Source organism: Callorhinus ursinus, unplaced genomic scaffold, assembly GCF_003265705.2.
Source record: "Callorhinus ursinus isolate GAN/ISIS: 27379988/994484 unplaced genomic scaffold, GSC_fseal_2.0 scaffold25, whole genome shotgun sequence".
Classification (NCBI taxonomy): domain Eukaryota; kingdom Metazoa; phylum Chordata; class Mammalia; order Carnivora; family Otariidae; genus Callorhinus; species Callorhinus ursinus.
Window position 1 is genome coordinate 1,266,089 of NW_027397087.1, and position 14,440 is coordinate 1,280,528.

The 14,440-nt window shown below is 42.9% G+C and overlaps 1 protein-coding gene across 1 annotated transcript in view; it reads right to left on the reverse strand.

Annotated features, from left to right (window-relative positions):
• The window catches only part of RYR3 (ryanodine receptor 3), a 518,087-nt gene that overhangs the window by 326,723 nt on the left and 176,924 nt on the right, over positions 1-14,440 (reverse strand). The window lies entirely within an intron of this gene.

Here is a 14,440-nt window from a genome sequence, read left to right on the forward strand (position 1 = left end):
AAAACAGAATGAGGATAACTACTCGTATCAGTTGGGGATAGATCACACAATAACAATCTCAAGGGCAAAGAGCTTATGAATCAGTGATAGGTGGATGGATGGATGAATAGGAATATAAAAGGTCGATTTCTCTTATTCAAGTTAAGATGGGTTTCAAGCTGGATTCTAAAGGATGAGAAGAAGAAAATCCCTAAGTCTCAAGGAAACAGTGACCAAGATGTCAGGAGCAACTTGAGTGTGGCTGGTAGTATGTACAGGAGAAGAACACACATACAGTCTTGCTGAAGAAGGGAAAGGAAAGATACACTGATCCACACCGACACCTGGGGAGGACCAAAGGAAGAAAGCCACTGGGACCTCGTCCACAATCATCTCTAAGAGGGCAATGGACAGACCACAATGTGGCTCTAGACAATAGTGACCATGATAGGGAATCTATTTACTTGTTAAGAAAACCTGGCTACTGCAGCATAAGAGAATTAAGAGCTGCACAAACACAGCTCCGAACAAAGAAATGTCCAGAACTATAAGAACCGATGACCCCAACGACAATCACTCTGATTTATTATGTGCTCAGGTAATATAATATTCATGCTTCTTCTGCAACACTTCTCAACAACAGTTAAAGATAGTTTTTGCCGCATACTGACTAGTAATAGCTAATGCTGAGTACTTTCTCTGTGCCAAGCACTGTTCTAAGTACTTTGAATATATTAACTCATTTAATCCTCATAACCACCCTGTAAGATAGGAATTATTAACATTCCAGTTTACAGCCAAGGAAACTAAGGCATAGAGAAGTTACGTCACCTGCCTAAGGTCATGGCTTCTATTTGGCTGAGTTGGATTCAAATCCAGGCAATCTGTCTCCAAAGTCTATCTACTTTACTCTGTTCTGATCACTGATGGAAATATTAAAGATATTTTTCACAACTAGAATATTTTCAATCAGCAAATATTTAAGTATTGTATTTATAGAAAACACAGTGCTTAGTAGTGAGAAAGATATGAAGACACACAACATCATTGCTCCACAGGAGCTTACAGTCTAGTTTCATGATATGCCATTTTCCTTGGGAATACAGCTTATAATCAACTTACATACCAAGCCTTCGTTTCCTGTAGGACACTGGAGAACATGGCCACTAGGAGAATAACAGGAATGAGGGCCAGAAGTCACCAACAGCTATGTCTAAAACTCTGAGACAGGTAAAGTGGTTTCCATGGAGCTCCAATTTAAAAGCCAAAGCAAGCCCACTGTGGTCATTTGGGAAAGAAAGAGTCAAAATTATTCTAAAGTCTCTGGTTAAAGACTTTCTGACATGGGAGCTATGGAGCATAACCCCTCAGTTTAATACTTAGGACCATTCTACTAACAACAGAAACTCAAGACCACGCTACATTTATGGTTTAGGAAAGGGGACCCCACTCTACATTTATGGGTTAGGAAAGGGAACCCCACTACTAAGGCACAGATAACCTCTGACTTCAACATTTTCATTTTTAAAATAAGGAAATAGATAATCTCTAAATTTCTTTTAATTTTGAAGTATTTCATGCATTCTTCACCGCCCCCCCAACCTCAACGTCCTCAAATAAAATGATGTTCTACTTTCTGGGCCTACTATTCCCTTTATTAAAAGTTTTCAGACCCCCAAGCCAAGATTGGGTAATCCTATCCCAAAGGCTAAAGACCTCTGGGACACTTAAATTTTGAGGACTTTTCTACAAAGTATGTTTCTACTCAGGGTCATCACAACCCAAGATCCTAAAAACCCAGTCTTCTAGAATTCTGGCATAACACACAATTGCCCAGTTCTTTTTATGAAAATGACTACAGGAGAAACTGTAATCAGGAGACAACAGCTTTTACTGTATATATTTCTTGCTTTGTTTTCAAAGTCTGTTCTTGCTGTAGGTAATTAACTCATTTGTATGGCACGTGAGCGAGCAAACAGCTGTTAATGCAGGGCAGAGCCTCACATCCAGAAAGTGTTTCTAGAGCACATACAGCATCATAATAAGTAGCATCCAGTATGATAAAACACTTCCTGAAAGGCCTTACGCCATGAACATTGATCCGTCTAACTCCATTTCCCCAAATACGATGCCATCAGAGAAATTTTAGAGATTCCCTCCCACCACTTTTTTTTTTTTAAAGATTTTATTTATTTATTTGACAGAGAGCCAGAGCAGGAACACAAGCAGGGGGAGTGGGAGAGGGAGAAGCAGGCTTCCCGCGGAGCAGGGAGCCCGATGTGGGGCTCGATCCCAGGACCCCAGGATCATGACCTGAGCTGAAGGCAGAAGCTAACGACTGAGCCACCCAGGTGCCCCTCCTCCTCACCACTCCTTAGTCTACCTGGATCTCATGTCACCAGAAGCCGCAGCAAAAGAGCTAGGGTTTGTGTGTTTCTTCCTCTTTCACTTCACTAAAGCAGGTGATTTGGAGAATTTTCTATTCAGGAATGTCTGCAGTGATGGTTGGTACTTGGCTCATCAACTGAATGATTTCAACATTCCTGCTCACTCTTACAAGAACCCTATGGAGTCCATTCTCCTGTAGACCTAAGCGTTCACAGACCCACGTGCTAGAGATCCTGCTCTGGCATGAGACTGTGTGATTCTAAGTCACTTTTCTTTCTTCCCTAGCTCTGGTTTACTTGGACAGGAGACAGGTGTGCTCCCCCAGCACCGCCATCATCCAACCTGATGGAAGACCCCCAGTAACACAGACATGAGACATGCTCCGATCATATTTTTCTTTTCCCTCCAGATAGGGTAAGTCCCAAGGCGGTCAGGACTTCATTATTGGGACAAATGGGCACATGTAATTGGGAGACAGTGGGCACGGGGAGAAAGCACCTCAAATCAGAGTACTGTACCTGCCCTGGTTTATGCAGTTTCCTTACAGTTTAATTTTTCTACCTCTAGAGTGTGGTCCTCGCCTGGAGCCTGCACTTGGGGATAAGGTCACACCAGTCGAAGAGCACACAGAACAACATGGGGACGGTGGCAAGGGAGAAGACAGGGCAACAGGAGATCTGGAGAAAAACAAAACGCAAGTAGTAACTGGTGACATAAATGGAGTGCAGAGCACAGAGCCAGCTGACTTGCTACACCAGCTGCCATCCTTAATTAAACTCCACACCGGCCTGGGCTCCCACCTCCACATTCTTCAAGACTGAGCAAAGGCCGCTCGTCCATCAAAGCTAATTTGTTTGCAGCACGAGAGTCCCCCAAGAGGTCGGCTCATCGTCTGTGGGCTCTGGAGCCTGTGCCTCAGTCACTGTGCGGCACGTGTTTACCGATTCTCAGCACGGAGAGAAGGGCTCTGTTGACATCTGTTCTGAAACAGCTCTTCATCTCTCTCCCCAGCCCCGTCCTCTGCCTAGAGAAGCACTACATTCCCAAATGTCCTACAGAAAACCTTGAGATTCCGGGGCCCTGCCAAAGCCAGAAACTAGGTATTCATTTAGCTCCATGATGTGGAAAGCAGTAGAAGAGAAAGCCTGTGGACTCTCTGTGGTCCATAAAACTAGGTAACATCTTCCTCACTGCACCAAAAGTGTTTTTCTAAGGCTTACTAAAAGCAAGATGGTGGGAATTTGATACTCTTGCTGTCGAATTCACATAGCATTCTTCTGCCTAGCACCTCACAATATGCACTCAGCACTGTGCTGGCTTGTACTAGCCAGGCTTTGGGGCAAAGGAAGAGGGAGTCAGTTACAAAGGGGGGGTGGGCTGTCCTCCCTCTACTCCACTGTGAACCACACTCTGTTCTATCTAATTCTCATGCAGTGAAGTCTGTTTCACTAGATTGTGGGTATCTTGAAAAATCTGTGTCATTCTACTTTTGGTAACCCCAGTGTGAAGAACAGCAAGTGCTCAACTCGTCTTCTTGAACGGACTCTATGTTTTAGAAGACTCTCTGAGAGTATGTGGTTGGTGGTGTCTGTGGATGCAGACAAATTGTACTGAACACTCACCTGCCGGGCTGGGCCCTTTCCCCCAACTTGTTTATGATTCAAAAGGACCTGTCATGGGTCTCCTTCCAATTCTCCATTAATCTATCTGGTTCTCACATAGCCAGGCCTCAATGATACACCCTCTAAGTGTATCAATAGCTTTGAATTAAAAGCAATATTGTGGGGGCGGGGTGCCTGGGTGGCTCAGTTGTTGATAGTCTGCTTTTGGCTTGGGTCATGATCCCAGGGTCCTGGGATAGAGCCCTGCATCTGGCTCCCTGATCGGTAGGAAGCCTGCTTCTCCCTCTCCCACTCCCCCTGCTTGTGTTCCCTCTCTTGCTGTGTCTCTCAAATAAATAAATAAAATCTTTAAAAAAAAAAAGCAATACAGGGTATATTAGTTAAGTGGGAATACTCTAGCATAGGACTCCATGAGGTCCTATATCTGTTCAACTGCTTATTAGTTGAATGAGGATAAGCAAGTAACTTAGTCTCTCTGTGTCTCAATTTCCGTATTTGTAAAATAGAGATATAATAGTATCTATTTCTCAGCATAGGCAGTTTTTATGTTTAAGAACTTAAAATAGGGTCTGGTACATAGAAACAAATGTCAGACATTATCCATCACAGAGCAGTGAAATCAGAACATCAATAACTCATATGTTCATTTATAGATCTAGTATCTTTGAGGTTCTTATTATGTGTAAGGATAAAGCAAAGTCCCCAGCCTTCAAGGTTGTGTGGTCAAGTGGAGTGTCAGGGAAGCAAATGGACAATTTCCAAAGTATGCTTCAAAAGGCCCAGGGTGAGTAAGAAAGTGAGGAAGCACACAGAGAATCAAACTTGTCTGGGGTGGAAGGCTAGGGAGGGGGGATGGAGGCAGGGAGACAGAGAAGGAGAGGGAGCGGGGAAAGAGAGGGAAGCAAGCAAAGGCAGGTGAGAAACGAGGCTGAGGAAGAAGTAGGCATTAGACTGAGAGGGTCCTGAGTCCCCTTGTCAAGGAGTTTGGACTTTATCTTCAGAGCAATAGAACACCATTAAAGGAAGTTATGCAGGAATTAGTCTAATCAAATTTGCATCTTTGAAAGATCATTGCAGGTCCAGTCTGAAGGAGGCTAGACCAAGGCAGAGAAACAAATTAGGGAGCTGTTGCCATATGCTGGTTCTTAGGTGACGATAGCATGAATTAAAGTAATGGTGCTGGACGTGGAGATAAGGGAATTAATCTGAAATATCTTGAGAAGATAGGAGAGGTAAGACCTGGCAATTAATTGAATGTAGGAAATGGAGAAGATGACCAGGGTTCCTATAGGATGGAAAAGAGTGCAAAAAAACTGGGGTACAGTAAGAATAAGCCACACCAAATATCAAAAGGACCACAGAGATGGTAATTACACTTGGTAAACTGTCCACTGGAACCTCCCATTTGGGCCAACAGAATGACGACAAGAGAGCAGAGGTCTCTGTAACTGTGTATGGGTATCCCCACAGATGTCAGCAGAGGTAGGCTCATCCGGGAAAAGAGTGGGAATCCGAGAGGATGCTGCATATTCTCCATAATAAGAGAATTCCTGGAGACCCAGCCTCTGCAGTCAGCCCAATTAACCTCACTTTCCTTTCCCAAGTCCATTAAGCAGTCAGCCAGTATTTGGAGTACCACAATACACATTCAGTACTGCACTAGCTGCTTCAGGGAACAAAACAAAAGGCATGGTTTCTGTCCTTTAAGAAATTTTTAACCTATCTGAAGAGACACCTAGTGTACATGAAACTTTATAAAACAATGCAAAACAGAATATTCAATGCTAAATTGAGGGGTAGGAGTTCTATGCCCTGCAGGACACAGAGCCCTCTCAGCAATGTTGTGATTAGGAAAGCACAGCCCAGGCTGGAGGCTGGCCTCAGGAAGGCTTATGTGAACAAGAAGTTCCTGGCACATAAAAAGAACTCAGATTTTTGTTTAATGAATGAACACGATGGGGGAGTTATTCTTTTCCATTTTCTGGTGTCTGCTTCCCTTCTGTTTAAAATTCCATTAGTTGAAGCAGCATTTTTAAGTTAGGAGCTTCACAGAACCTCTGTCCTTACTTTCCTTTGCTTTTTCACCCAACTCCCCAAAGAAAAAGTTTCAAGCACTTGCAAATGTCGTGAGTCAATAAAGGGAGTAAGCAAAGGAAGGAGAAAGTAGAGAACAATTCCTGCTTACTAATTTTTCCACCTATACCTCCCATTCCAGTCCCAGGACTGAGCAGTCAGATGTATACATGTGACTGACATTGTATTATACTTATGTGCTGATGGGTTTATATGGACTCAGCCCTACTGCAGGGGGTAGGCTGCAGAGTCTAACCTGCAAGGTGAGGTCATTTCTAATGTGGGTCATCTGGGGAGAAGCAGTGACTGTGAGAACAGAGGCCAGAACTAAGTAGGCAGAGCTGAGGTAGCTGGGAAAAGGGAATCTCACATGCTTTGATCTACGCTATGAAGAGTAAACATAGCCAGTGGGATGTTCTTAGATGTTACAAAAGCATCCAACCAATGACACGTCTGAAGGTAGGAAGTAAGGGACTTGGGCAGGTCATTCTTTCCTCTAGGCTTCCATGTAAACAGGGACAGGAAGAGTGAGCATGTTAACTGCCTAAGAATCAGAAACTTTAAGCTAGAATGTTGAATACATTTGACCTTCCATTTTAATTTTTCTTGTGTTATTCCTTAGTGTTTAACAAAAATTTTTTTTGAGGTTTTGGTCTGTTTTGGTGGGATCACATAAATTGAGGAAAGAATTTTGGTCTATAAGTGAGCCAAACCATTAAAGCAAGGTGCCTTGGTATGGCCAATGGGACGGTAGTGGGGTAATTAAACAGGAGAACCACAAGACAGAAGCAAAACTTGGGGCAAAGCCAAGGTCCTTGGCAAGCCAGCTCTTACCAATAGGACATATCTATTCAGAAGCCTTGAACCTTCTGAATTTTATTAATGAGGACAGTATCTCAATTGCCCCCTTCACACTCTACTCGTGTTGCTTGAGATAGCCTAGTCCATGAATCAACATGGCTGGTGTTTAATCTCATGGCTCCAGATTTCAAACTGTGTATACAGAGAGAGTCTATTTCTCCAGAAGCACCACATGTGCCAGTAACAGGCAAAGATGGACTCAGTCTCCAGTGGCCTGGCTTCCATATGCATCGTGTTTGTTCCCTTTCACCATACCACCCCAAAAAAGACTGATAACCATCACCCTTTGACGGCTTGATGTAGTCCTAACTCAAAGACCATGGATGAGAAGGCTTCCCAAGCTTCCTGGCACAGAAACCTAATCTCTCCCTCAGAAGATATTTCAGTCAGGTACAGGCTGGCATTTGGAGAAGACCAATTCTCCATGGGATAGTATTAGGATGGCCAGAGATGGCATGTGTAACTTGAATTTCAGGAGCTTTAAGCACTTGACAGACATTATCTCATTCACCTACATAAACAGAAATGAGCTCATTTGTGGACTTCCTCTCTTATCCAAAATACATAATTATTCGTATTGTGTTTATGCTTAAAAGGCAGAACCAGTCATTAACCAAACTAACACCCACATCTTGTCCCAACCAGGTTTTATTTAAATATTTATGCAGTTAAGTACTTTTTAAACCTACCTTTGTCACCTCTAAGTTTTTGATAGATTATAATAAAGAAAGTTAATATAATGAATGTTTAAATCTGAAGATGTTGCCTACTTTCTGGATTTCCGTGAAAATAGAGGGTGGTTCTACAACTGTTTTTGAGGCAACTCAACTGAGACACAAAGGAGTTGGGTAAAACTTACACAGGCCAGTGGAGAAACAAGAATAGAACCCATATATACATTCTAAATGTATCTATTTACTTATCTCTATCATTTTACCAGGTATTGTGTTGAATTCTTTACAAATATTCTCTCATTTCACTCTAACCTCAACCCTTAGGGAAGAGATATTACAGCCATTTTACAGATGAGAAAACAAACTCAGAAAGACTGAAAAAGTTTCCCCTTAATCACATGCTGGAAATGGCACTTAAATCTTGAATTTCAAACTCCACTCTTTCTGATTGATCCTGTGTCAGTACTCCTGAAGAGAAAGCCCCATCCCCACACCAAGCTTGCAGAATTCTAACTACTAGGCTGCCTCCTCTCAAGCCAAAGGGTTTCATATTAGATTCTTGACTCTCTCAGAGAGAGTTCTCTATTTTGGAAGAGCCACTGGGAATGCAAAGGCTACATCTGCAGTTAGTGAGACAATCAGGGATCAAGAGCTTTACAAAACTGAGGTTTCTGGCAGGCAAGATCATATGCAGTTCTAAGAGACTGACTTACCACGTAAGTGCTCTCTTCCAAAAGGCAATTCAGCTCTGGGTATGATGGGACAGGTTTCCACCGAGGATATACACGTGTAGATTTTAAACATGTACATATCCAGACTGTAAACATTTTTCAGGGAAAAGGCTTTGCCTATCTGTATTAAGAGCTGTTTTCATGAAACAAGGTTAAAAATGTATAACAACTTGATTTTTTTATGCTTTAGTATTTTGTTCTGATAAAGGCTAGAGGGTCTTTCTGAAAATATATACAGACACTATTCAAAACAGTTGAGTTCCAATTTTTGCTTGCATTTTTACCAACAAAAGCCATTATATGTAAGTGGTGAGGTACACACACATTTTAAATTTTTATTGAAGTTATTTCTACACCCAACATGGGGCTCAAACTCACAACCCCGAGATCAAGAGTCACAGGCTGAGCCAGCCAGGCGCCCCTCACAAAATTTAAACAGATAGCTGGAAAATATTCTTTTGGGGAAGAAAAGGAGGAAGAGGTAATTATCTTTGAAAAGAAGGAAGTGAGGAAGTTCCCTTCTGATTGATGCCTGAGGAGTCAATTACAGGAACGTGACACTCTCAGCATCCAGCAGTCTGTAGGTGCTTGCAAGTGAGTGGGGAGAGGGAGAGAGAGAGAGAATCTCAAGCAGGCTCCATACCCAGCGTGGAGCTCAATCTCAAGACCCTGAGATGATGACCTGAACCGAAATCAAGAGTTGGACGCTTAATTGACTGAGCCACCCAGGCGCCCCTAGGTGCATCTTCGCTGCAGGGATGAGAGAGTTGCTCCAGAAAAAAACTGACAACTATTGAAAATCCCTGCTGCAACACAAAGAGGCTTACTAAGCAGAAGCACTCACAGCCACAAGAAAGTGATGGCAGCATCTGATGCCACGCTGGCCTGAGGTTTACTCCAAGACAAGAGTGAGGAAAGGCATGGAATAAGCTGATCACATGCAAGGAAAAGGGAGAAGGCTATCAAGTTATCAAAAGGTGTTGATATTAAATAAAAATAAAAACTACTAGGAATCTGAATATTTACTTAAGAACACCACTTGCTGAAACTTTTTTTTAAAGATTTATTTTAGAGAAAGAGCATGCATGAGCAGGGGAGGGGCAGAGAGAGAGGGAGACAAGCAGACTCTTGCTGAGTGCAGAGCCCCATCAGTCACGTTGACTAGACCATGACCTGAGCCAAAACCAAGAGTCAGATGCTCAGCTGGCTGAGCCACCCAGGTGTCCCGATGAAACATTTTCTATGCAAGGGAGGTGCCACTGCCACCTACAAGTAGGAAATCTAAATTGCAGGACAAATATCCTTTGACAAGAGTCTTGCTGTCTTGCCAAGAAATGCCAACCAAAAGTGAGGAAGAACTAGAAACACCCACAGTCACTGTTTCTCTGCCCCATCTGTGAAATGCCCAGATACTGGCTGTTTAACTGACACGGACCAGCAGACCCATCACAGTCTAGCTTCTCCTGGGGGAAAGTTTATTAGTTCAAGTGAGACCAACACCTACAGTTATCCTTTTGATGATCCTCAGAGATTTCTCACAAGAGCTACCAAAAATAAGCTCGTTCTGGAAGAATGGAGAAATACAGTGGGCCCAAGAATCTTCTAGGTAAGACTGCTAACATCTCAGATTTCTGGGACCCTACTCTAGGTGGGTACTTTAAAAGAATATCCCAGGTGACTCTGAAGGAGGTCTCTGACCCCAATTTGAGAGACCCTGAAGAGCAAATGGACCAAACAAGTGAATTCAGGATCCTGGATAGTAGCTGATTCTCACTCTAGATCCTTCCTTAAAGAGTTCAATTCATCAAAATATAAAATTTTCTTTCAAATGAATAACCCAATAATTTGAAATCCACATGACTGTTGTTTTTATCATCTTGCCTGAAATGGCCCCAACCAAAAGTAACATCTAGGTGTCCTGGACACCCAGTTTTCTGCCAAGCCTCAGTGTTTCTGGCATAGTTAGGAAGAATGTTACCAAGAGCTTGGCGAAAATTAGTGCTGTGAAGCTGGTGTTCTTTCAAATAAGGAAGAAGGGGCAGCCAAAGAATCAGAGACAAAACACTGGGCAGCTGGCTGGTAAAACAGCCTGCTGGGAGAAAGGGGAAGTGACAGGCTGGATGGCTGGCTTAGTTCTTGACTGAGCCAAGTTTCCACCCCCTGCCCCGCATGGTCAGCAGTCATGTTAAGTACGAAAGGTGCCAAAAGGCGAAAACTTGGAACACTTGCATCTGGAAAAAACAAGCTGAGTGGCAGAGCAGCAAAATGTACCTACTGCTTATGGATAGAGATAACCAAAACAATGACTATGTAGTCCTTAAAAAAGATGGCCATAAATAAAAGCCTAGCTTAATGAGGGGTACAGGTAATACACCAAGCTCTGCAGATAAATAACAAGATCCTAACATCAACTGTTATTTTGAAGAGGGCTTGTGTATCAGAAAAAGCGTAGAGTTCTAAGAAAGAGGCCAGGCAGCATATCAGCGAGGAGGCAGACCCAGCATGCATGTCCCAGGTTCCATGACGAAGTTAGGGGCATGAACACCAGCTAGAAGAGCACAGGGTACAGGATGATGCAGTCAGAATGAGGTGTGATGTCCAGAAATACCAAGGGATGAGGTGAAAGCTGAGGCAGGGGGGTGGGCTGGTTAGGAAAGTCTAGTCTCAACCTAATGTTTATGTGTTAGTCTCCAGCTTGATTGACTTGAGTGTTGGTGGAAGAACATGGACCAGCATTTTACCGCCCACATGTTTTCTCCTCCCTGTTGAATGATGATATGGTTGTTAAAGAATTTGGAAACCATGGTGAGGCTGCTCTCTTGTCACCAAGGCAGAGGTACTCAGCAGCTGTAGGACAGAATATGTCTCTTGGCCATTTCATTACACAACAGGAAGGGGATGAGTGAGGAAAGCATTATGGGGCACCAATGAGAGCAGGAAAAACGTCAAGCTGGAACTAAAGGCTGACAGAGAGAACAGAGACGTTGGGTGCTCAAAGGCAGTGCTGTTCCCTACGGTGCACTTGTCATCAGCATCACTAATCTCTTGAGGGGAAAAGCTCCTGCCTTGACTGCAGCACCAGCTCCACGAGGCTCGTGGACTTAGGATCTCAGGTCGGCACAGAGCTCGTGGCGGTGAAGGGCAAGGGCAACAGCTTGGCTTCCAAATGGTTTGAATTTTTTTTTTCCCAATGTCTCATTCCCACTCCCAAATGGCATCCAGATTCCAATGTGGAAATGCAGTTTTTATTTTTGCCCACTCCACGAAGTTTTTGCTTTGACAGAAATAAGCGTATCACTATAAACTAAGTTCTGGATTAAAAAATATTTTGGCAGGAGTATACGGACAGATGTTCATAAAATTGGCAGTTATAAAAAAGCCTTTGTGATGATAAATAACAGTCATAAATATTCTTCACCAATATGGAAAAAATACTTTTATACCCATATAGAGAACTAGACTACATCCATTCTAACTGCCTCATAACATCTGAGCCAAACTACTACCACTAGATGCTTACATTTACAAAGATCATGCAAGGATTAATACTATGCAACCCCGCTTGCAAGGGGCATGTAATACTTATCACAGATATTTTAAAACATGTACACACAGTAAGAGTCAGCACTGTCCGTCAGTAGCTGCAGGAGTTAAAGACATCCACTTATAATAAGCACTGCTTGAAAAACAAAATAAAAAATAAACTATTGGAACTAGACCAAAATAAAAAGCTCTCACACAGCAAAGAAACAACAGAACAGACAGGCAACCTACTGAAGGGGAGAATATATTTGCAAATGATATATTCAATAAGGGGTTAATATCCAAAATATATAAAGAGAGTCTACAACTCAACACCAAAAAAACCTAATTTAACTAAAAGATGGGTAGAAAATGTGAACAGAAATTCTTCCAAAAACGACCTACAGATGGCCAGAAGACACATGAAACGATGTTCCACAGCACTCATCATCAGGGAAATCCAAATAAAAAACCACAATGAGATATCACCTTACACTTGTCAGAACAGCTAGAATCAAAAAGATGAATAACAAGTGTTGGTGAGGATGTGGAGAGCAAGGAATCCTCGTGTCCTGTTGGTGGGGATGTAAATTGGGGCAGCTACTGTTGAAAATAGTACGGAGGCTCCTCAAAAGATTAAAAACAGAACTACCATATGATTCAGCAATTTCACTACTGGGTATTTACCCAAAGAAAACAAAAACACTAATTCGAAAAGATATATGTGCCCCTATGTTTATTGCAGCTTATTTATAATAGTCAAGATATGGAAGCAACCTAAGTGTCCATCCGTAGATGAATGGATAAAGAAGATGTAATACACACACACACACACACACACACACACACACGCGTGCGCGCGCTATTACTCACCCATAAAAAAGAATGAGACCTTGCCATTTGCAACAATGTGGATGGACCTAGGGACTATTCACTAAGTGAAATAAGGCAGAAAAAGACAAAAACCGTATGATTTCACTTATATGTCAAATCTAAAAACAAATGAACAGACAACTGAACAGATCCAGAAGTACCGAGAATGAACCGATGGTTGCCAGAGGGAAGGGGGTGTCAAAGGATGGGCCAAAAGGGGAGTGGGAGATACAGCTGTCTAGTTATGGAATAAATCACAGGGATAAAAATAAAATAAGCACTGCTTCACTGGAGTGGTGGCAGAGAGACCTATAACCTCCTTGGGTCAGATCTTCTTCAATAATGTCTTTCTTACCAAGAAATATTCTAAGTATGGAATTAGACAATCATCTGTGAAGATCGGTTGGATCCCATTCTCTCCAAAGCTTCCTTCATTGAAGTCAGTGATCCCTTTCACCCAGGGCATAAACTAGCTTTGATCAACACAAAGAAACAATTAGGAGACTTAGTCTCTTCCTAAGAGACTTTGAACCCAGCACATCACTCAGCATCTAGTGAAGCTGGCCAGGAAATACACATCACATACTGCCTCTGCCCAACTACCCAACTTGCCATGACTGGGCCCATCCCTTGATCTCCCTTCCTCTCAGCTCTGCAGAGTAACTAACCCAGGTTACTCAAGTTCACCATCAACAATGAGGCCAGGGAATAGATGTTGCAGGATAGATCATGGCGTTTCCCTTCCCCTCCCCTCCTGGATAACCAGGCGTTACCTCCAGTAAATAATGATTTTTTAGAGGGGGGAGGGGCAGAGGTAAAGAGAGAGAGACTCTTAAGAAGGTTCCATGGCCAGTGTGGAACCGGATGTGGGGCTCAATCTCACCACCCTGAGATCATGACCTGAGCCGAAATCAAGAGTTGGATGCTTAACTGACTGAGCCACTCAGGCGCCCCCCTCTACTGCCTAATGGTTAAGTTAACTTGGCTCCGTGGGAGAGAATGAACACATTGATGGAAACTGATGGAGCAATGACACACCTCAAAAAGCAAAGTCCTTGCTCATGGTGACCTAAGCAAAGCCTGTCAAGACCCTATAGAGATAAATGCTTCAAATTACCCAGCTGTTCTCCATGGGCATTTGTCCTTATATTCTCAGTGAATAAGACGGAGATGAAAGGCATGTCTGGCATCCTATTCAACTTGTACATTTTGAGAAAGAAGCAAGTTCATTCATTACTATAGCAGTTGGAAACTTTCCATGGCAGGCTGTAGGTAAGTTTGAACGTGAAGCTAATCAAGTCAAGGGCGTAGCTCTGCTTCATTTTGTGAGGACATCTACACCCCCAAGCTGGCTAGCAACTTTATCATTATTTAAACAAGGAAACAGGTGTCAAAGGCTGATGACTGGAAATTCAGCCCTGCAACAATTTCTGAAAATGTGGTGTGAGGACCACTTGCATAAGAATCATACAGAAGTTAAAAGAAAAATTTTGGCTCCACCCAAGACAAAGTTGGGGATGGAAGAATATGCTCACTCAAGTTTGAAAAGCACTGCCCTTCTGGGTGAGCTCTGTACCAAAACCCCTACATTCTGAACAGCCTTATCATTCTTTTTTAAGATTTTATTTATTTGAGAGCGAGAGAGAACACACAACAGCAGGGGGGGGGCCAGGAGAGGGAGAAAAAGCCCCCCCCCCCCCCAAGCAGGGAGCCCAAT